This window comes from Euleptes europaea, chromosome 5, assembly GCF_029931775.1.
Source record: "Euleptes europaea isolate rEulEur1 chromosome 5, rEulEur1.hap1, whole genome shotgun sequence".
NCBI lineage: Eukaryota > Metazoa > Chordata > Lepidosauria > Squamata > Sphaerodactylidae > Euleptes > Euleptes europaea.
In genome coordinates, this window is record NC_079316.1 from 110,441,875 (window position 1) to 110,466,060 (window position 24,186).

General features: G+C 47.4%; 1 protein-coding gene and 1 non-coding gene across 4 annotated transcripts in view; one reads left to right on the forward strand and one right to left on the reverse strand.

Annotated features, from left to right (window-relative positions):
* The window catches only part of ZMIZ1 (zinc finger MIZ-type containing 1), a 314,832-nt gene extending 290,954 nt beyond the window's left edge, over positions 1 to 23,878 (reverse strand). The window contains exon 1 of one of the 3 annotated variants that reach the window (XM_056849848.1): positions 23,848 to 23,878. The gene's annotated coding sequence lies outside the window, so the exon portion shown is untranslated. The remainder of the gene's footprint in view (positions 1 to 23,847) is intronic. The other 2 variants (XM_056849855.1, XM_056849854.1) reach the window with 2 other exon arrangements.
* TRNAI-GAU (transfer RNA isoleucine (anticodon GAU)) lies at positions 8,835 to 8,906 on the forward strand. Its single transcript has one exon. It is a non-coding gene; the product is annotated as a tRNA-Ile (tRNA).
* Positions 23,879 to 24,186: the final 308 nt, after the last annotated feature.

The following is a 24,186-nucleotide window of genomic DNA, read 5'->3' on the forward strand; positions in this document are numbered from 1 at the left end:
CAGAGATGAATGACATCTCCTGGCAAACAACATCTTATCAAGCCCCTTAAAGGGACGGTACAGTTCTCCAGCCCATTCTCCAGCCCATTTGGCAACCCGAACCCCTAACAAAGTAGACCATCCCCTATAATGAATAAGTGGCCATTTATGTTTGCAAGTTTCTATGCAGCTCTGTTATCACTGACACTCTGGCATGAAAAAATTAAGGGGCACATGACAATGTGACAATGGGAAGAAGAAGAAGAAGACAACGACAATTACAACAACAACAACAACAACAATGAGTTGGTTTTTATGTGCCGACTTTCTCAACCACTTAAGGGAGACTCAAACCGGCTTACAATCACCTTCCCTTCCCCTCCCCACAACAGACACCCTGTGAGGTAGGTGGGGCTGAGAGAGTGTGACTAGCCCAAGGTCACCCAGCTGGCTTCGTGTGTAGGAGTGGAACAAATCCAGTTCACCAGATTAGCCTCCGCCGCTCATGTGGAGGAGTGGGGAATCAAACCCGGTTCTCCAGATCAGAGTCCACCACTCCAAACCACTGCTCTTAACCACTACACCACTCTGGCTCTCCCATGCTGGCCAAGGAAACCAACATTAAGGGATATGGGTTATCTATAGGGTTCCCAACCTCCAGGTGGTGGCTGGAGATCCCTCACTATTACAACTGATCTCCAGGTGATAGAAAACAAGTTCCCCTGGAGAAAATGGCCGCTTTGGCGATTGGACTCTATGGCACTGAAGTCCCTCCCCTCCCCAAACTCTGCCCTCCTCAGGCTCCACCCCCCAAATCTCCAGGTATTCCCAACTTGAAACTGGCAACCCTATATATCAAGCACCTTGTTAAGGGCTAGGTCGCAAAATACCCCAGCAATAATTGTACATGCAGGCAGGAGTGAGATTCAATTCTAATAGGGAAAAAAATAAGCTCTTCCAATTACATTATAGCAGTGTTTTTGTTCTGAAGCATATATTGATTTTCTTTTGGCCATCTCTGAACCAGTGGTTGAATCCATCACTGTTGCCTGTTAAGCTACCAGGATCTCTTAAGAGGGTGTTTGCATTGGCATGGGGGGTTGCTCTTTGATTTGAAAATTTGTGTGTGTGTGTTAAGTGCTGTCATGTCGCTTCCGACTCATGGCGACCCTATGAATGAAAGTCCTCCAAAATGTCCTGTCTTTGACAGCCTTGCTCAGATCTTGCAAATTGAAGGCTGTGGCTTCCTTTATTGAGTCAATCCATCTCTTGTTGGGTCTTCCTCTTTTCCTCTTTGAAAATAGTGTTGCTTTAAAGCACATACTCTGGGCAACAGTACTTCCTTGCCTCATCGGAGTATTCGAAAAAATAAAAATAAAAGGTCAATTGGAAAAGCAGGTTCATTTCAGGATTTCCCCCTGCTACTGACGGCAACATGGTAAGAGTAAATGTTTACATAATCCCTGAGAATCTTGCAGCAAATTGGGAACGCTAAAACATAAAAGGGGGGCATAAATACCAGATTAAGTTTAATCGCAAGATACAGGGCCTCCACTCAATGTCTCTCTTAAAATTAACCAAAGGATAGACACAGACATTCAACTTGCTCCCTTTGAATGTTTGTTTCAAAGGAAGAGCTGAATTAAATTCCTTCTCAGAGCCTTTGAATTATCATAGAATAATTCTACTCCAAACTGGAAATGCTGGATGTCAGCCAGATACTTTGTAAACAAGACAGATTCACAATACAAAATTGAGACAGATTCATGATCCAAAATGCATTCCAAGTAGGATAAAAAGACATATGCCCTGACCTGGATGGTCCAGGCTAGCCTGACTGCGCCAGATCTTGGAAGCTAAGCAGGGTCGGTACGGTTGCCAGGTCCCCCTTCACCACCAGTGGGAGGTTTTTGGGGCGGAGCCTGAGGAGGGCGCGGTTTAGGGAGTGGAGGGACTTCAATGCCATAGAGTCCAATTGCCAAAGGGGCCATTTTCTCCAGGGGAACTGATCTCTATTGGCTGGAGATCAGTTGTAATAGCAGGAGATCCCCAGCTAGTACCTGGAGGTTGGCAAACATAAGGGTCGGCCCTAGTTAGTACATGGATGAGAGACCACCAAGGAAGTCCAGGGTTGTTATGCGGGGGCAGCCAATGGCAAATCACCTCTGTTTATCTCTTGCCTGCAACTTGACAACACTTTCCACCGGCGAGTATAGTGTCACAAAATCTACCTCTATGTTACCAATTTTTGTCGTGTATTTTTTACATTGCGGTAGAGAAGGAAAGGGTGTGAGACCAAGGAGAGGGTGCAAATGCCCCATCTCTCCACAAGCCAGGCTGGAGTTCTCCCGGAATTGCTACTGATCTCCAGGCTTCAGAGATCAGTTCCCCTGGAGGAAATGGCAGCTTCAGAGGGCGTACTCTATGGCATTACAGCCCCACCCCCAGGCTCCATCCCTGAATCTCCAGGGATTTTCCAAGATGGAGATGGCAACCCTAGCTGAAGAAGAAGAAGAGATGGTATTTATGCCCCAATTTTCTTTACCTCTAAGGCGTGTCAAAGTGGGTTACGATCACCTTCCCTTCCTCTCCCCACAACAGACACTTAGTGAGGTAGGTGGGGCTGAGAGAGTTCAGAGAGAACTGTGACTAGCCCAAGGTCAGCCAGTAGTAGGCTTACCAGGTCCCTCCTGTCCTTCGGCGGGAGGTTTTTAAGGTGGAGGTGAGAGGGGATTGCGCGCGTGAGCGGCCACACTGACGCGATTACGTCACTTCCGGTTTACAACTGGAAGTGCTTCATCAAGTGCTTCATCAAGTGCTTCATCGCAAGAGGCCTTTTCCACTCAAACTCCCAGTCTGCGTGGAAAAGGCCTCTTGCGATGCAGCACTTCCTGTTGTAAAACGCATCACAAAGGGCCATTTACCACTCAAACTCCCAGTTTGAGTGGTAAACGGCTCTTTGTGATGCGTTTTACAACCGGAAATGCTGCATCGCAAGAGGCCTTTTCCACTCAAACTGGGAGTTTCCACTCAAACTTGTGGGCAGGTGCGCGGGCACACATTCCCCACCGACCCTTAGCTTGTCGGCGGGCAGCCAGGTAGATTGGCAGGGGTTTGCCTGCCACCACCTGGCACTTGGCACCCCTACCCAGCAGGCTTCATGTGGAGGAGTGGGGAATCAAATCTGGCTCTCCAGATTAGAGTCCGCTGCTCATGTGGAGGAATGGGGAATTGAACCTGGTTCTCCAGATTAGAATCCACCACTCTTAACCACTACACCACACTGGCAGCATTTATATCTCAACTCTTCCATCTTAAATCAGATCTTGAGGGAGATTACCATTAAAACAAAGACATAAATGCAGCCATAGAATAAACAAACAAACAAAAAAGGTAGTAAGAAAGGAGCCTCCAGTTTCCACGTAGAACAACAACAACCCAATCAAAATCTCTCATAAAGGACCAGCATATCATTAATTCCATAGTTTATCTGAAAAAGCATACACATCAAAGGCACTCTTGCAGAGAATTGGCTTCTTGATTTATGTAAAACATTTGTAAACTGCACTCTCAATGTGTAGACGGCTGAGACCGTCTTCTACAGCATGCAGAATACTGATAAGGGTGGGACCTGGCAGACATACCTTCGTAAACTATCCCAGCAGCACATCTCTGCTTTGACCCTTCCTTAGCTACCGATGGTACTTCAGAGAATGGGACATGGGAAGAAAAACCTCTAACGGTGGCCTCGGAGCCTTGGCAGGTCTAGATGAGATGATCCTTGAGATACCGTGACCTCAGATCATTTTCTGAAGGGTCAAACCCAGCATTTTGAATTGGTCCTGAGCCTACCTGGCCACCAATGCAGACAGGAGATAAAAATAAGGCTGAGGCCAATGGTGCAAAATAGGTTAAAAAAAATTATTCCTCAGAATAGAAATTCCCCACATTTCGCCCAAAAGGCTCCTTCAGGGGAATCTGTCATTACCACAGTAGTCCTTCAAATGAGCATAAATTCTGTAGGGAATTTCTCTTCTGAGTAATGTTTTTTTTTTTACCCATTTTGCACCATTGGCCTTGGCCTTATTTTTATCTCCTGTTACTGGTGCAGCCCTTTTATTTCTCTTCACCAACGCAGACAGAACAAAATGGGAACAAGACACTCCCAGCCGGGGCCGGGGCTACAATTAGGCAACAGTGTCAGGCAGTCGAAAGCACTCTTATGAAAATCATAACCTAACGCTGGAGTTCGGAATCCCTCGTTCTCAAACAGAACATTTAAAAATATCAGCCAGAAGGATTTTAGCTCTCCAACAGCTTAAGTACCCCCAAGGGGAGAATCCAGATGACAGAGCTAATGATCCACGTAACACACCATTCATTTTAAGGTGTCTGCATGAGATGAGGCTTAAAAAAAAAAAAAAAGTATTAATTAATCTCAAACTTATGAGCATACCCAGTTTCTCTTCAGGTGATCGGCAATCGTGATTAAAAAGCACCATTCCACTCATAAGCACAAACTGAAGGAGAGAACCACCGCCATTTTAAACACTCCAGTAATGTAAAAAGAAGAAGAGAATTCAGGTGAGTTATGGGTTACCTAATATGCATGATGTCAGAAATAATTAGTAGCTTAGGTAACCAGTGATGCCTGATAATGAATGGGTTAGATAACAGCTAATCTTTATTAACTGGCTGAATTTTAATCAACCAAGAGGGAAGAAATCGTGCTTCTGTCGGTTTAGAGATCTTCCTCATTTGAAAACGTATCCACATGCTGCCACGAGATGAGATTAGAGGAGTGCTCGAGGGAGTGCACTAAGTCACCACGTCAATGGAACTGCTGTCATTTTCACCACATCCGGCAGCCGCAACACCCCTCCATCCAATTTCAATCGGAATGGAGGAAAATTCGAAGCAAGCCCAACCAAACGAAACGAACCCAACCACACGAAAGCACAACTCCTGCGCCCTGTTTCCTCAAGGCCTGGCCCTTCTTTTTCCAAGACCTCGAGGTTCTAATGGATGATTAGAAAGACAAACTTTTAAACTGCTAGATTCGAGTCCAGCAGCACCTTAGAGACAGCATGATTTTCGAGGAATAAACTTTTGGGAATCAAAGGTCGCTCCATCAGCTGTGATGAAAGGACCTCTGTCTCTTGGAAGTTTATACCTGGAAATCTTCTTGGTCTTTAAGGTACTACTGGATCTGAATCTAGCTCTTCTACAGCAGACCAACACGGCTACCCTCCTAAAAACAAACAGCAGTAATTATTTGGACTTTTTTAAAAATAAAAGGAAATACTGTGTGTGCACCATTAGGTGCCAAAGCAGACCAGGAAGGGAGAAAAAATCAGGATTATGCAAACATTTTAAAAGTTACATCCCAAGATTATCTGGGCTCTGACAAATCCCTTGATCAGACTTTTTGGTTTGTTTGTTTTCAGATTGTTCCAGAAGCACATTTTACCACTTAAGGTAAAGAACAGTGTGTGAAGATGTCATCTCTGCTCCATTCACAGGAAGATTTTATAGCAGCCAGGACCAAAACACATGAACATCCATATTTCTCCAAGTCAGAACTGGTGACAATTATAGGTAATTTTTTTTTTGGGGGGGGGAGTGTCAGTCACAGTTGACTTATGGGGACCTCGTGGGGTTTCCAAGGCAAGAGATGTTCAGAGGTGGGTTGCCTCTGCCTGCCTCTGCCACCTTGGACTTCTTTAATATTTTCCCATCTAAGAAGTAATCATGGCTGAACCCTGCTTAGCTCTTGAGATCTGACAAGATGTGGCTAGCTTGGGTTATCAAGGTCAGGGCTATGGATGCCTGGAAAGAGGAAAAGATAGGGACGGTAGTTCAGGGGCATTGGCCAGAAAATCCACAGTTAAAGCTACAACCTAGTTTAGTGAGCTACTGTAGACTAACTCATTTGTTACGAGGGCCCGATATGACTTAAGTGTTATTTGGTGGGGCCGGGCCATGCCTCGCCAGCCCACATCGGGACTGGGGGAGTGGCTGACTCGGCTGGCTCACAGTCCAGATAAGATCTCTCAAGGGGCTGGATCTGGCCTGCGGGCCGTATGTTTGACACCCCTGCTAGATCCCATATTTACTCAAAAGGAAGACAACTCTGATGGTAGGATTTTTTAAAAAAATCACATTTATATATCATCTGTGACTGATTTAATTGTACATTTAAGTAACTGCCTGCTGAGTGGAGAAGTATTGCAGGAAGTGAGGGGAGGAGAACTCAGCCGGGCTTTTGAGAATGTGCATGTGTGAAATCTCAGTTTCATTGCATTGCACTCTAAGGATGGAATAAATCATCAGTAAGACAGGAATATGGTAAAGCAGCATGCTAAACAGCTTCAAGTGGGCTAAAAAAAACAGATGAACTTCGAAAAAACTGGCTTCCTGTTTGCGACTGGCGAACAAAATGTAGTTGAGCCAGCGAGTGTTTGAGTATCTCCATTTCTAGCGATATCTAGCTGCACTGTCTACAAATTTAGCCTTTCACACAATAGTAGGTAAGACTGGTGGTGGAAAGTGCAGTCAAGTCACAGCTGGTGTTTGGCGACCCTGTTGGGTTTTCAAGGCAAGAGACATTCAGAGGTGGTTAGCTATTGCCTGCCTCTGTGTTGCAACCTTGGACTTCCTTGGTGGTCTCCCATCCAAGTACGAACCAGGGCTGACCCTGCTTAGCTTCTGAGATATGCCAACATTGGGCTAGCCTGGACCATGCAGGTCAGGGCAGAGACAAACAGAGGTGGTTTGCCATTGCTTGCCTCTGTGTCGCGACCTTGGACTTCCTTGGTGGTCTCCCATCCAAGCACTAACCAGGGCCGACCTTGCTTAGCTTCCGAGATCTGACAAGATTGGGCTGGCCTGGGCTATCCAGGTCAGGTAAGATTGTGTGTGTGTGTGTTAAGTGCCGTCGAGTCGCTTCCGACTCATGGCGACCCTATGAATGAAAGTCCTCCAAAAGGTCCTATCTTTGACAGCCTTGCTCAGATCTTGCAAATTGAAGGCTGTGGCTTCCTTTATTGAGTCAATCCATCTCTTGTTGGGTCTTCCTCTTTTCCTGCTGCCCTCAACTTTTCCTATCATGACGGTCTTTTCCAGTGACTCTTGTCGTCTCATGACGTGACCAAAATACGATAGCCTCAGTTTAGTCATTTTAGCTTCTAGGGTCAGTTCAGGCCTGATTTGATCTATAACCCACTGATTTGTTTTTTGGGCAGTCCACGGAATCCGTAACACTCTCCTCCAACACCACATTTCAAAGGAATCTATTTTCTTCCTATCAGTTTTCTTCACTGTCCAGCTTTCACAGGTAAGATTACCACCTAATAAATATCTGTGAGCAACCTCATAATGAAATAATGCCAGTTCACAAGCAACCACAGCACAGAAAGTTTCAGTATCATACCTTTATTCCATTATGTTTCGTTTCTTGCTCATTACTATCATAGGAATCGAGCCTTTCTCATCTGCACATTGTACAATTCATCATTATTAAAACAATCCCCGCTTGAATGGAAACCAAATTAATTCATCATAATAGGAAGGCCTCTAATTTCAGGTGAAACCAATGAGATGAGGGAGAAAACCCCTTAAGTACCTCAGAGGAGATGACAAATCGAATGGGAATTAATGCGGAGAAAACATAATTAAAAATAAAACTTGATTGAATTTAAACAGAATTGACACAACAGTGCAAATTAACTTTTCACAGAAAGTATTCACTGAGAAGGCAATAAAAAGGCATTTCATTCATAATCTATATTTAAACAATAGAGCTGGCTAAATGCAAGACGTAGGGTTTTTAATAGCCACCGTTCACAACGGCTGCCAAGAGAGGCTGTTAACAATACATTGGGATGCCTCCATATCATGGAAAGGAAAGGCTGTTGGGTTGTATCATTGGAGAACTTTAGCAATGACAGGCCAAACCTGGGTTGCCAGCCAGTGGCTGGCACCTAACGGGATACTAGGGGGTAGGGAGAGGGAGGGGGGGTGCTATCGCAACAACAGCATATGTAATTTCCAGGTTGAACCCAGAAGTGATGTCATATTGTGCTAGGATCCAGCAGAAACTCTGTGGTTTTACCACACAGTAGGAGACATAGAAGCCCTACGGCAGGGGTGCCGAAATCATTTGTTACGAGAGCCGGATATGACATAAATGTCACTTGGTCGGGCCGAGCCATGCCTCGCCAGCCCAAATCGGGAAGTGGGGTGGCTGCCTCGGCTGGCTTGTAGGCCAGATAAGAGCTCTCAAGAACCGAATCCATAGGGTTGCCAACCTCCAGGTACTAGCTGGAGATCTTCTGATATTCAATTGATCTCCACCGATAGAGATCAGTTCACCTGGAGAAAATGGCTGCTTTGGCAAAAGGACTCTATGGAACTGAAGTCCCTCCCCTCCCCAAATCCGGCCCTCCTCAGGCTCCACCCCAAAAACCTCCCACTGGTGGTGAAGAGGGACCTGGCAACCCTAGTAGGGTCCCATCCCCAAGGTATCTCTTGATTTTTAATATAATATGCAGGATCAGATTAGATGTGGGTGCCATTAGATGCGGGTGCCATCTTTTAACGGGATATGACATGGCTATTTTATCGACATTGTTATAATTTTGCTTTATTCAATTCCAATTAATTTTTCAATTCTAATTAATTTTTATTCAATTCTAATTTTATTCAAATTTATCCAAATTTATATTTAATTTTTATTTGATTCTAATTAATTTCTATCTCATATTTTTTGGGTGTTGTTGTGAGCCGCCCTGAGCCGGGCCCTGGCTGGGAAAGGGCAGGATATAAATCTAAATAATAAAATGGACCCAAATACAGAAGCTGTGGCTCAGTGGTAGAGCATCTGCTTGATATGCAGAAGGTCCCAGGTTCAATCCCCGGCAGCATCTCCAGTTAAAGGGACTAGGCAAGTAGGTGATGTGAAAGACCTCTAGCCTGAGACCATGGAGAGCCTTTGATGGACCAAGGGTCTGACTCAGTAGAAGGCAGCTTCATGTGTTCAAGAAAAGGTTGCTTAGTCACATAACTCGCGGTAATCAATTAGAGTGTCTTGAAGAGTAAGGAGCTAAAAAAAATCACAGAATTTCTTTACACGTGCATACAAAAAAGTCACCTCTTGGGTGTCTCAGCTGCCCAACATTCAATCCCTTCATGCTCAGAATCTCTTCTTGCATCCCATGCTGGAGAAGAACATTTTTGGGGAGCAATGGCACACACTTTTCATAGCATTGCCAAGCATTAAGAGATGGACAAAGTCACATTTCAAACTGGGTAATTCTGAACTTCAGCCCCTTCGATAATTTCATGTCGGAGACCGTTCTGATAAAAGCCAACGTATTATAAGTTGGGAATCATTTTGCTCTGCAGACATATAGCTTGTCTTTTGCTTGGCTCTGATTATTTGAATGCCCTGACGTGGATGTCCCAGGCTAACCCAATCTCGTAACATCCTGGAAGCTAAGCGGGGTCGACCTTGATGAGTATTTGTATGGGAGAGCCCCCAAGGAATACCAGGGTCACTATGCAGACGCAGGCAACAGCAAACCCTCTGAACATCTCTTCTCTTGAAAACCCTACAAGGGTCGCCATAAATTGGCTGCGACTTGAGGGCAAAAAAATAAACAAATGTTGAGTTATCAAGAGGCATGTGGCTTTTTCCAGTCCCCCCAAAAAAAGAAAGATTAAACACACAATCATAATCAAAGCTTGTCATATTTCAAGGCCGCTTTAAGCCTCTCCTGCGTAAATTTCCACCGTGTGCCCCCACGTTCCAGTCTTGTGTAGAAAAGTAAACAAATTTTCTCTATTCCGTTAAAAAAAATATAGCTCATACAAAAGCGGAAGGGTGAGCTGCAGAGCTGCAAATCAAAGAAAAAAATAGCTGAAAGGGGAAGGAAAGTACACTTGAGATGCCGCAGGTTTCTTCCCACCTTTACCCCATCTAGAGAATAGGGATTCCCAGAGGGTTCATTTGTATCTCTCCCTGTGTGGTTTTCTACTGCTGGCTAGGAATCGATGTTGTCCTCAGAAACACCCTGGAGAGATGATCTCAGGGGAAGGGAATCTTTCCAGGAAAGGGATCAACCCGCCAGAGAGCACTCCGCTCACAGTCACTTTCCTTTTTATAACGCGGTGTATTTATACCCCAGAGGACGCTGCTCACGTGCACTGAGTCTCCGGGTCAGGGAAAGGGTTGCCAACCTCCAGGACTGAGAAATATCCAAAATACGGACCGCTTCTTGTCCGAAGCAGTCCGGATAAGGGATACTCAACCTGTACCACAAAGATGACGGGGTTGCTTTTTTGAAAGAAGTACTACTCAAGTCCTGGCTACTGCTTCTATGCATGCTTGCCAATAAGTTGGCTTCTTCAGGGCACACAGCCACTAAAAGATATTTTGGGGGACAACAAAACCCCAGAAATAGCAGGATTCCCTGTGCGAGGGGACGGCAGTCGGTAACCCCCTCAGCACAATTTGGCCTAAGCGGACTCTCTGTCGCTAATTCCTAAGTGGGGGGAAAACTTGGGTGTGGATGGAATACAATTGGGGCAACGGGACCGGTTGGCAAGCTGGCTTGGCAGTTGGCGTCGAGGCTCTTTTACCATTCAGTAGGGGTGCCAACCTCCAGGTGGGGGCTGGAGATCTGCTGGAATTACAAGTGATCTCCTGAAGAAAATGGCTGCTTTGGAGGGTGCACTCCATGGCATTAAACCCCCGCTGAGGTCCAGCCCCTCCCAGGGGAGTGGACATGTTCATGGAGGAGAGGAGAGGGCTATCTATGGCTACTGGTCAAAATGGACACTAGTCATGATGCACACCTATTCTCTCCAGGATCAGAGGGGCATGCCTATTATCTTAGGTGCTGTGGAACACAGCCAGAATGCTGCTGCCGTCGTCTTGTTTGTGGGCTTCCTAGAGGCACCTGGTTGGCCACTGCGTGAACAGGCTGCTGGACTTGATGGGCCTGGGTCTGATCCAGCAGGGCTTTTCTGATGTTCTTAAAACCCTGCCCTCCCCAGGCTCCACCCCCAAAGCTTCAGGAATTTCCTGACCGAGTGCTGGCAACCTTACCATTCAGATCCTTCCATGAGCGACCCTCTAGCAAGATGGGTTGCTAGCTTGGGCCCCGTGTTTGATGGCTGTTCACTCAGTCTTGCTTTCTCCAGGGAAAGAACGTGTAATGCTCATTCTAACCTTTATTATGAAACATCTCTTGACTTCCAGCCTGTTCTACCACAAGTGGCTCTCATTACACCTTTATCTTTCACGCATTCTGGTAAACCATTCCAGCCCTTTTTTTCAGGGTAGTCGTCTTTAAGGATATTTGCAGACAATTATTGCAATGCCACACCCTCAATCTTGCTTTCCTCTACCATCAGTTGTGAGGTGCCTGCCCTGGGGAGACTTCTCCGCGTCCCTCCACCGTCCCCTGTTCAGCCTCTGCCCACGTTTCACTGGCCTCAGAATAGGGTTGCCAGGTCCTACCTCTCCTCTGGCAGGAGACTTTTAAGGCACATCTCAGGATCGCGCGGCGACGCGTGGACACGCCAACGCTTCACTTTCTGTTTACAACCGGTAGTCCCGCCTACGCGTGTGCATGTTTGCCTGAAGACCGTCAGCTGGTCGGTGGGCAAAGGGGCAAATTGCTGGGGGTTTGCCCGCCACCACTGGGCACCTGGCAACCCTACCTCAGAATCTGGGTTGGAGGAAGGTTGCTCCTCCTTGCACCCAATGGCTGGCTAGTTGCCCATACTGCCAGCCAACAGACAGCTCTCCCTCCTCCCCGCCCTCCATGTGTGGCTGCCTTTTATAAGGGACTGGTGGCTTCCTGCCCTGCCCCCTGCCCCCTTTCCCAGCATCCCCCACCCAACAGAGTTTTTAAGAAGGGAGCCTTCCCTAGGGTTGCCAGGTCCCTCTTTGCTATCAGCAGGAGATTTTGGGGGCGGAGCCTGAAGACGGTGGGGTTTGGGAGGGAAGGGACTTCAATGCCATAGAGTCCAATTGCCAAAGCGGCCATTTTCTCCAGGTCAACTGATCTCTATTGGCTGGAGATCAGTTGTAATAGCAGATCACCAGCTAGTACCTGGAGGTTGGCAACCCTAGCCTTCCCTCATGTCGCTTCTGGTGGCACCCAGCCCTTCCGGGTCCGCCTTGTCTCCCCTCCTCACAGCTGTTAGGCGGGAGAGCTTGCACATGCTGCTCCTACTTCCCCCGCGGTGGCGTCTCCTTCTGCCCCATCCCTCCCCACGTCTAGCCAGGTGGCGAGGCTGGTACACCCCTCTCTGCTGCTGCCGCCATCTGCCTTCCAGCTGGAGACGGCTGAAGGGGCGGAGATGGCAATGGTCGCTCCAGCAGCCATCCGACAAGCGGCGTGTGGTACGGCATCGGAGCTGTGAGTGGGGCAGCCTCCCTCCAGACTTCCCTCTTCAGGCTGTCGCCTTTTGCCACCCAAGTAGGTGGGAGAACCGGCTGAAGTCGCATAGATGCGCCGGGAGGCAGTGTCTCAGGACATCAGTGGGATTTTCCTTACAAATCTAAGGCTCGCATTTGCTGTAGCCATTTTTTTCTTTCTATACAAAATTTTGCATATTAAAAGAAGGAACACCAACTATCTCCAAATCCCTAAGTGCACTTCCTTCCTTCCTTCAGCAGAAATGTATTGTTTATCTTCCTTGAAGCACAAATTCTAACACTGAAAATGACGTGAGTCCTCGGAATAACCGCACACTACAAATCACCTGCTAAAAATCTAGCCAGCCTAAATCAATAACATGAAATATTTGCTTTACTAAATATCAACATATTAATAACAAGGGAGGCAATCTGCTGCTGGCATTCAGGAATTTTTCCCTCCATTGCTGAGAGAATACGGCAAATCATTTGGCAAAAACAAATTCCACAAACTTTATCTAGAACAAAATGTACATGTTCAAATTCTTACATTTGGATAGGGTTGCCAATCTCCAGGTACTAGCTGGAGATCTCCTGCTATTACAACTGATCTCCAGCCGATAGAGATCAGTTCCCCCTGGAGAAAAAGGCCGCTTTGGCCATTGGACTCTATGGCATTGAAGTCCCTCCTCCCCTCCCCAAACCCCACCCTCCTCAGGCTCTGCCCCCAAAACCTCCCGCCGGTGGCAAAGAGGAAACTGACAACCCGACATCTGGAAGTTGTTTGAAGGACATTTTTACTAGTGATCATTTGAGCAGTGAAAATGACATCCCATTGAAATGTGATTTTTACAACAATAACAAAAAAAAGCTACAAAAAGGCCACCATTCAAAAGATGACGCAGATCCTGATCTTTCTTCAGACAGGCAATCCTGCTCCTGACCAAACGATAAAGGAGCTGCAAAATTAGGTTGAAACTTAATTGTCTTCCCATAAGTCAAGATTCTTATAGGTTGATACAGACAGGCTGGTCTTTTGCCTTCCTAAACCACCCTAGTTTACATAAGTAAGGAATCCTAATGTATTTCAGGCCTGCACACACAGACCCTCATAATTGCGGTCAGGCCACAACAGGCTTGTCATCAATCGTGAGAGGTACAGACCTCTGTGTACGCAACCAAACACCAGAACTATAGCTTGTGGCAGGAAAGAAGAAGGAAGAAGAAGAAGAAGAGTTGGTTTTTATATGCTGACTTTCTCTACCACTTAAGGAAGAATCAAACTGGCTTACAATCACCTTCCCCTCCCCACAACAGACATCCTGTGAGGTAGGTGAGGCTGAGAGAGTGTGACTAGCCCAAGGTCACCCAGCTGGCTTCATGTGTAGGAGTGGGGCTTCATGTGTAGGAGGGGTCCCCAACATTTATGAGCCCATTATGAGCCCATTTTGAATTCTGATGCAGGGTGGTGGGCATAACCACAAAATGGCTGCCACAGGAGGTGGAGCCAGCCACAAAATGGCTGCTGCCGGAGGCGACCCCACAAAAGCAGGGGAGGCTGAGGTGCAGGGGGAAAGAGGAGTAATTTAAAAATACACTGGGAAAGAGGAGAGACGATAAAACCAGCACTGTGGTGGGAGCTGCCATTGAAACAACATTGTTTTAATCTGCCCAGCCAAGAGACTCTCCAGTGGTGAAGCAGAAGCCTTGCTGGGCAATTGCCTACCTGACTACGCCCTCTTGGTGGATACCAGGGAAGGTGTCGGTGGCTGCCATGGTATCCATGGGCACCAAGTTGGGGACCCCAGCTTATGGCCATAATGGCTGGAGATGAAATCAAGGGCAGTCAAAATGGCCTCTAACTATTCACATTGCTAATTTCAGCCCCTACTTCCATTAAGGCTGAAAAACAGCCAGCAGTAGGAACTTGTACTAGACGAGAGTTTTACACAAAACAAGCAGTGTCATAACTGTTCTTAGCCATCAATGTTTTTAGCAGCTTTAAGGAATTCTGTTTCCTTGCCTTCAGATTTGAGACCGCCATAAACTAGAATGAAGCTCGCAATGCAACACATGGCAGGGGGGACGGGGGACCTGTCACACCAGCTGATTCTTAATGCCTAGGGATCCATATTTTAAACGAATTGGTGGGTGCTCTAAAGTCATCTGTCATCATCAAAAGCAAAACACATTGAACAAGACACATAAACTACTCTTGGGAATCGGGATTTAGGGGAGGGGCTGTGGCTCAGTGATAGAGCATCTGCTTGGCACGCAGAAGGTCCCAGGTTCAATTCCTGGCACCTCCAGTTAATGGGACTAGGCAAGTAGGTGATGTGAAAGACCCCTGCTTGAGACCCTGTAGAGTTGCTGCTGGTCTGAGTAGACAATACTGACTTTGATGGACCAAGGGTCTGACTCAGTAGAAGGCAGCTTCATGTGTTCATATGACTTGCACAGAGAATTATTGGGTATTATAAGTTCCAGCTCAACTGTTGTCATGTTAGTAACACTTATTAATTTGTCACAAGGGCAAAAACCTCATTGACACAAAGCAAACATTGAGTCTAGGGTTGCCAACCTCCAGGCAGTAGCTGGAAATCTCCCGCTAATACAACTGATCTCCAGCTGATAGAGATCGATTCCCCTGGAGAAAATGGCCGCTTTGGCAATTGGACTCTATGGCATTGAAGTCCATCCCTTCCCCAAACCCCACCCTCCTCAGGCTCCACCCCCCAAATCTCCAGGTATTTCCCAACCCAGAGTTGGCAACCCTAATTGTGTCATCAACATGGAAACCACATAGAGTTGCCAGCAATAGGCTTGGAAATTCCTGGAAATTTCTGGGGGGGGAGCCTGAGGAGGGCAGGGTTTAGGGAGGGGAGAGACTTCAATGAGGTACAATGCCATAGACCCCACCTTCCAAAACAGCCATTTTTTCCAGGTAAATGATCTTTGTCACCTGGAGACCAGTTGTAACCCGGAGATCTCCAGCTACTACCTGAAGGTTGGCAACTAGGGTTGGCAGCTCCAGGTTGGGAAATACCTGGAGATTTTGGGGGTGGAGCCTGAGGAGGGAGGGGTTTGGGGAGGAAAGGGAATTCAATGCTATAGAGTCCAATTGCCAAAGAGGCCATTTTCTCCAGGGGAACTGATCTCTATCGGCTGGAGATCAGTTGTAATAGCAGGAGATCTCCAGCTAGTACCTGGAGGGTGGCAACCCTAAAAACACATGTTGCTAATCCTTTTTTAAAAAAAAATCCAGATCTTACTCCTGTTTGTTGGGTAAGACATCAAACAGCCACCTGACCTGTAAAGAAGGATTAAATGGCTTGCTTAACCCCAGTAGAGTAGCACTAGGGGTTGGACTAGATAACCCTGGTGGTCCCTTCCAATTTTATGATTCTGTGATTCTAGGGCTCAGGTTCCTGAGGTTCTAGACGAGGACCTCCAGCCCACTACATTTTGGCTAACCCAGTCTCTGCCTTCTCTTTCGCACACATTCTCCCCTTACAAACAGTTGGCCTCCTCATCATTCCAGGAGAAGAGAAACTAGAGAAGGTGGGCACTTTCCTGGCAACCTCCTAAAGCAACACAGAAGGAGGAGGGAGATCTCAGGAAGCGTTGCCTGGCAACCATCTAAAGCAACAAAGAAGGAAAAGGGAGATCTATGGAAGGGTTGCCTAGCAACCATCAGTGGGCTTCTTACTCATTCCCTCCAACCAAGCAGGAAGCTGGCTCCATGCCACCTACAGGGGGCAGTACTCTTGCCCTTCTGTGTAAGCAGCAACATACGGTGAACCACCACCACCACCACAAATTACCAGATTCCATAAAAGGCCAACTTCACAGGATTACACCTTTTAGCACCTTAGCCATGAGGTTCCTCAGACCAATGGATTTCACTGTATCTTGTTCCAAATCACATTTTTTAAAAATCTATTGTTTAGCTTCATGATGAAATATGATGGTGGCAATATAATTTAAATGGAAGAGAGGAAAACCGCATAAGCCTCTTTGGGTCTCAATTGGAGAGGCAGGCGAGATATAATTTATTTATTTAAAACATTTGTATCATGCCTTTCTGCTCAAATAGGGCTCTGGGGCGATTAAATGGAATTTTCAAACATCCCCTCAAAAATAACGAAAATTCAGCTGTTGTCTTTTTATTAGTCTTGACCAAAGAAAACATAAAAATTGTGGGATCAGACCAAGATTCAACATACAGTGCAATTCTAAGGAGAGTTACTCCAGTCTAAACCCATTCAATGGGCTTTGATGGGAGTAACTCTGCATAGAATTCAGCAGACAATTTCCTACAGGGTTTTACTAGTATGGAATGTGGGGGGAAGTATCACTGGCTTGATAGCGCAAAAACCAACTTGCAGAGCCAAACAAACAAATTGGCCAGCTCATTGTCTAAACACAGCTGACAACTTTTCTAATAAAAACTTTTCTAATAAAAGTTGTTGCTGAAAGTACAATCAAGGGCTGCTAAGAAGGTGTGTCCACAGTCAAGTGTGAATGTTTGGCACCCAGGAATGATCGATCGCTGAGGAAGAACAGCACTGGAACGAATGCTGCTCAGCATCTGATTTTATTATTAATGACAGCAGAAGGAGGAGGAGGAGGAGGAGGAGTTGGTTTTTATATGCCGATTTTTAAGGATACTCAAACCGGCTTACCATAGCCTTCCCTTCCTCTACCCACAAAAAAACCGTGTTGCTTACCTGTAACTGTTGTTCATCTAGTGGTCTTCTGTGCAGGCACACATGGGTACTGTGCACGCGCAGGCCAGCCGCGGAGATCTTCTGGAAAGCTCTAGAGCTTTGGCTCACTCGCGTCCCCCTCCCCTCCAGGGCTCTTCCCACCCTTCTGGTCATGTGATAGGGGAGGAGCGAGCGGCCGTCCCTCCAGTTCTCCACTTCACCGCCGCGGAACTGTCCTGTAAGGAAGCAACCCACAGCGGGGATGGAGGGAGGGATGTGTGCCTGCACAGAAGACCACTAGATGAACAACAGTTACAGGTAAGCAACACTGTTTTTCATCGGCGTGGCTTCTGTGCAGTCCCACATGGGAGAATAGTACGCTAACAAACCACAGGAGGTGGGAGTAAGGTTGCAAACTAACACCATTCTTTAACACCCTACAGAACTGTGTTTAAGACTGCCACCCCCACTGCAGAATCACAGCGGGCACCAACATCCATAGAGTAATGGCGTATGAAAGTGGCCGGGCTGGACCAAGTTGCAGCCCTACAAATATCTGACAAACTGGCAGAGCCCCGGAAAGCAGCCGAGGCTGCCATAGCCCTAGTGGAATGCACCCTCAAATTGAGAGGGGACTCCTTACCTGCCGCTTGATAAGGGATGGAAATGGCCTTGGTAACCCACCGGGCAATGGTCTGGGCCAAAGCTCTGCGACCCTTCTTCGGGCCGAAGAAGCAAACAAACTAACTATCGTCCTGGCGAAACTGCCTGGTTCTATGTAAATAAAACAGAAGTGCCCATCTTACATCCAATGTGTGCAGGCATTTTTCTTTGTCTGAACTGGGATCGGGGAAAAGGTGGGTAACACTATGTCCTGAGATGTATGAAATTTTGACACAACCTTGGGAAGAAAATCTATACTGGTACGGAGAACCACCCTATCACTATGTACCTTCAAAAACGGAGGGTCATGGCGCAAAGCTGATAAATCGCTGACCCTCCTGGCTGAAGTAATGGCCACTAAAAACGCCACCTTGTAGCTAAGGTAGTACAGGGCACAAGAAGCTAACGATTCAGAAGGTCTGACCATTAGTTGAGACAGAACTCTGGTAAGATTCCATTGCGGTAAGGGTGCCCTAACCGGAAGGAAGACATTGTTGAGACCTTTCAAAAACCTCTTGCACAAGGGGTGAGAAAACAGGGACAGAGTTCCCACACAGTCATGCAATGCCGAGATGGCTGCCAGGTGGACCTTCACCGACGAGTTAGCTAACCCCTTTTCCTTAAGTGTTAGGAGGTATTCCAGAACCTGGGGTAGCGGGCATGAACTGCGGTTAAGTCTCTTGCCCAATGCCCATATCTCGAATTCTCTCCATTTACTAGTGTAAGAACGTCTAGTGGAGGGTTTTCTGGCCGCTACCAGTACCTCAGTGACCTTGCTGGGGATGTCCCCCCCCTACCTGGTCAGCCAGGCTGTCAAATGGAGCGATGCCGGATCGTGATGCCACATGCTTCCTATGGAGATCATGTCTGGGGTGACGGGGAGTTCCCAGAACCTCCCTAGGGCCAGCTTCCACAGAATTGGGAACCATGGCCTTTTCAGCCAGAATGGGACTATCAGGATTACCTGAGCCCCCTCCGCCACAATCTTTCCCACCACCCTGTGGACCAACAGGATTGGGGGGAAGGCATACATCAGGCCCCTTGTCCAAGGGATCTGAAAAGCGTCTCCCACTGAGCGCAGGTCCCACGCCGCCCTTGAACAAAAGATGGGGCATTTTGCATTTTCCCCTGTAGCAAACAAGTCCACCGAGGGAACGCCCCAACGGTTTATGATCTTTGCCAGAATATGATCGTCTAAGGACCATTCGTGTTGCCTGTCCGCTTCCCTGCTGAGAGAATCTACAACTATGTTTGACTGCCCTGCGATATGGATTGCTGTTAAAGAGGCGCCATGCTGAACAGCCCACTCCCAAATGAGGATGGCTTCCTCGCTGAGTTGACGCGATCCTGTACTACCCTGTTTGTTTATGTAGTACATCGCGCTCACATTGTCTGTGGCAACTTGAATTCGCTGTCCTTGTAGCATCCCTGCGAAAGAAATCAGAGCATATCTTATAGCCCTGAGTTCTAGCAGGTTGATATGCAGTTGAGTCTCCTCTGGGGACCACCTCCCCCTAGTGTGCAACTGACCACAGTGTGCTCCCCACCCCATCAGGGAGGCGTCTGTAAACAACTGGGTAGCGTGAGATGGTACCCCAAAAGGGACCCCCACCAGTAAATTGAAGTCCCCTCCCCACCAACTCAGGGACCTGACCACTGCCCTGGGGATGGATAGCATCTTCATCTGACTGTCTATATTTGTTCTGAAATGTAAAAACCATAACTGTAGTGGTCTAATTCGCAGTCGTGCCAGGGGTACTACGGCGGTGGTAGATGCCATCAATCCGAGCAGCTTCTGTATCCGGATTGCTCTCTGAAAACTAGTACGTTGAAAGGCTTCCACCATGGACTGGATTGCCCATACCCTTTGGATGGGGGGAAACAACCTGGCTTTTTAGGAGTCCAACACTGCCCCAATGAATTCAATGGTTTGTGTGGGCTCCAATCTAGATTTTGTAACATTAACAATCAGTCCCAACTTGTCTAGAAGTTGTAGAATCTGGTCCACGCAGTCTCTGACTTCGCTGGGGGAAGAACCCACCACCAGCCAGTCATCTAAATAGAGAAAGATAATGATCCCCTTTAAGGCCAAGTGGCCAATCACCTCCCCCACGCACTTCATAAACACCCGGGGGGCAGTAGCGAGTCCAAAAGGTAGGACGTTGTACTGAAAGTGGGCGCCCTCGCAGGAGAACCGAAGGAACTTCCTGCAAGAGTCATGGATAGCTATGTGAAAATAGGCATCCTTGAGGTCCATCACCACAAAAAAGACACCCTGGGACAACAGCGCCCCTACTTCCTGGATCGACACCATCCGGAATGATTGAACTCGGATAAACTTATTCAAATCCTGTAAGTCTAAAATGGGCCTTTTGCCACCACCCTTCTTGTCCACAAGGAAGTAGGAAGAGTAAAATCCCTTCCCTTGTTGGTCTGTTGGGACCTGACTAACAGCCCCTTTATGAAGCAACTGTGCCACCTCCTCTTTCAGTATTTGGGGAGCCAGAATATCCCTCAAGGATGGGTAGGAAGAAGGAGGACGATCGAGCCATTCCAAAAAATAACCATTTTTTATTATGGACAGAACCCATTTGTCTGAAGAAATAAGGCACCATTCAGTATGGAACGCAGACAACCTATCTAGAAAACGTAAAGCCAGCGGCCCAGGAACATGGGTGGTTAATCATTGGGGCCTCTTCTTGGGGTTGGGTCTATTTTGGGGGGATCTGTCACCCCTCTTTCACCGGGCCTTGGAAGGAAAGTGTCTCTGCTCAGTGGCAGGGAAATTCTGCCTATTCTGGTTAGAGTATTGGTACGGAGTAAACCGGTAACCCCTATTATAAAAGGAGGAGCTTTGTCTGGGCTTGTATCGCGGTCGAAAGGTAGAGCCTGATGACGCAGGAGCCGTGATGCCTAGTGACTTTACGACAGCTCTATCTTTCTTGTATTTATGCAAATACTCATCAGAGGCCTGATTGAAAAGTGCACGTTCATCGAACGGCATGTCCTCCAATCTGTTCTTGGCCTCTTGGGACAAGTTAGAAGAGCGAAGCCAGGAGAAACGGTGTAGCGCTATACTGGATGCCAAGGTCTTACTGGCAGCATCCGCAGCATGCCGTGCTGCGTACAACTGGTGGCAACCTAGTCTGTAGCCCTCTGCCTGCATGGCTTTGGCTACCTTAATCTTCTCCTCGGTCACCTCTGGGAACAGATCGGTGACGTGTTCCCATTAAGGCACTGTGGTTGGCTACCTGTAAGCCTAAAGATCCTGCAGAATATAGTCTATGGCCCAGTAGGTCTAATTTCCTACCCTCCTTGTCGGAGGGAGAGGAGTGAGACCCTGGCAGGGAGAGTGTCAGCTACCAAAAAACTGCTTTGGGGGTGTTGGTAGAGCCAAGGGATTTCCCCTTCTTGCACCTGGTATAAGTTATCCACCTTTCTGGGGATCAATGGGTACATCGCTGGCTTGGCCCAATTAGTAAGAGCGACCCCTCTTAAGCCCTTGACCATAGGGACGGTGACTGGTTCGGCTTCAGGAGTATAGAGGACATCCATTATAGGATCTTCCTCCCTAGATTGTGTAGGATCTACCTTAAGCCCCAGAGCCTTAGCCATTCTGGCTAGTTGCTCATTATAACCCCTGATGTTCACAGAGGGGGAAACGGGGAAAGGATCGCCCACAACATCTTCAGGGGATGGCCAGGAGGACGTTTCCGAACCCTTATGGGATGATCTAGAGTCCTCCTCTGAGTCAGCAGAGTCACGGTGATAAACCTGCCTCCATGGAAGGGCAGTGTCCTTTCGTGTGGAGGGTCTCGATGTCGATGGGCGAGCAGCCCGGTCCCGGGATCTGGAGCGGCCCCTCGGCATCGAGTGTTGATGCAATCCAGACGGGCTTGGATGTTGCCGGTCGTCTCGACGTCTAGGAGAATGAGAGCGTCGGTACCGATCGTCACTCCTCAGCGAAGAGCGATCTCTGTGCTGTTCTCTCGAACTGGGCGAGTCTCGGTGCCGAGGTGACTCTCAGTGCCGGGTGTCCCTCTGTCTAGGCGGGGGGGGGGGAGCGGCAGCAGGAGCTGCTCCCTCTCTGGTCCCAGTACCGACGCACACGGTAACAATCACTCTGATGAGAGTCCGCTGAGTGACAAGAACGGAGCAGTGTAGCTACCGGTACACCCTTGAGCGAAGTAGAAGGGGAAAGTGCCAACCTGTTCTTCGGTGCCAAACCTGCTCTGGAAGCAGAGGCGCTCCTCGGTACCGACCCGACTTTGCGAGTGGGCGAGCGGTCCGACGCTGATTTCTTTTTTGACGTCGACTTCTTTGAGACAGAATCCTTTTTGGGAGCCAACGAAGTCTGGGTTGCCGACTCACCTTCAAGGGGTGGAGGGTTGCCGGATACCTTTTTGGACCCAGAGGTTGACGCTACAGGCTCGCTAGATTTTTTAGAGCTGGGAGACTCCGTCTTCTTCTTCTTTTTTGAGGACGAAGTAGGGGAAGCCTTAGAAGAAGATGTTCCCAGCATAGGAAAGAGAGATTGCTCATATAGATGAGCCTTAAACTTCAACTCCCTATCATGGCGGGAACGGTGAGAGAGCGACCTGCAAAGCCTAATAGATACACTTATCGTGTTCGTCCAGCTGTGACATTTTATAGCCGCAAGAAGAGCATTTCTTGAAAAGGGCCATCATAACTGAGTTGTGACGACGCAAGAAATACTAAGAGCTAACCAAAAAACTGTTCTAACCCCGCGGCAGCGAAGAAAGAACTAGTGAGCCAAAGCTCTAGAGCTTTCCAGAAGATCTTTGCGGCTGGCTTGCACGTGCGCAGTACCCATGTGGGACTGCACAGAAGCCACGCCGATAAAGACACCTTGTGAGGTAAGTGGGGCTGAGAGAGTTCAGAGAGAACTGTGACTAGTCCAAGGTCACCCAGCTGGCTGCATGTGGAGGAGTGGGGAAACCAACCCGGTTCTCCAGATGAGAATCCGCCAGATGAGAGTGGGGAATCAAATCCAGTTCTCCCGATTAGAGTCCATCGCTCCTAACCAGTACACCATGCTGGCTCTTATTTATTTATTAATAAACTGTGGACAGTATTTAGACTTTCATTTAACAAGGTTTCTCGAGAGGTGGCATAACATTTTTCTAAATAAAAAATAAATAAGCCTTGCTTATTCTACGGGGAGATTATCATTCCCCTGTTCACGCCCATAATCTGGCAATCCAAAACTGGCAGCCATTGGGTGTTTGCCCGGCTCCCAAGAATGCCAAGGACCTCCCCACTGCTTCCCACAAGCAGTTATTCTCACTATGCACAGGGCACCTTAGAAGGTCAGAGGTTAAGAGGACACCCTTCCTCTTCCAGGATATCTTCAGAGGGCCCTAAATCACTGGCCCAGATTAACACCAATCACTGGACCTATCTCTCCGAATGTGTCCAATTCAAGTCAGGCAGACACTTTCTGCTTATTTAGTTATTCGTTTATACCTCACCATTCTCCCCAATGGGGACCCAAAGCAGCTTAGATTGCTCTCCTCCGTTTTATCGTCACAACAACCCTGTGAGGTAGGTTACTCTAAGAGAGTGTGACTGGCTCAAGGTCACCCAGCAAGCTTTCATGGTAGAAGTGAGGATTTGAACTTGGGTCTCCCAGATACTAGTCTGACATCTCATCTCATCCCTGTCATAGTTTAGCAGGTCAAGATCTTCAGCTGATCACCTCATTTCAAATTATCTCAATCAATCAAAATGATATTATCGAAGGGTCTTGGAAACTGGAGAGTAGGTTAAGAAGGAGATTGAATTTTTTCCCCCTATAGGACACACTATGGGTATTCTTTATTACTCTTTCAGAAAACTAAAAACAGTTTTACTTTTCACAGCAAAGAACTGTTGACAATTATAAAATTCCCTTCAACAAATTTTGAAATAACAGCTGGTGCAAAGAGCTCCCCCCACCTTTCAAAAATTGGTACCGGGATGGGGTGGGGGTGACGTTCCTGCACATAACCCAAGTGATTCCACATTCTGAACATTATTTCTTTATACCACAAGTGAAAATTTTACCTTTAGGTCATTCAGCATTGAGGAAGGGAAGTTACTGGTCTGATTTGAGTCTCCGCACTTGATAAAGCTGGCAAGATGTACAACTGGATGGCAAACAGATCTTGTACCATTTATTTCTTAGGCACTTTCTGGAAGGAAAAAGAGCAGAACACACTTTAAAAAATGCTTTAGTATATTGGGCCTGGTCCGTCCTGCGAAGAAGTCAGATCAGAGTTTGATGGCACAATCCTAAACAGAGATGCACCCTTCTAAGTCCATAGTCTTTAAAGGGTCTTTAAAGGTTTCAGATATCCAAATCAACCCGCCACCATGACACATTGGCTAAGAATTCATCTTTGC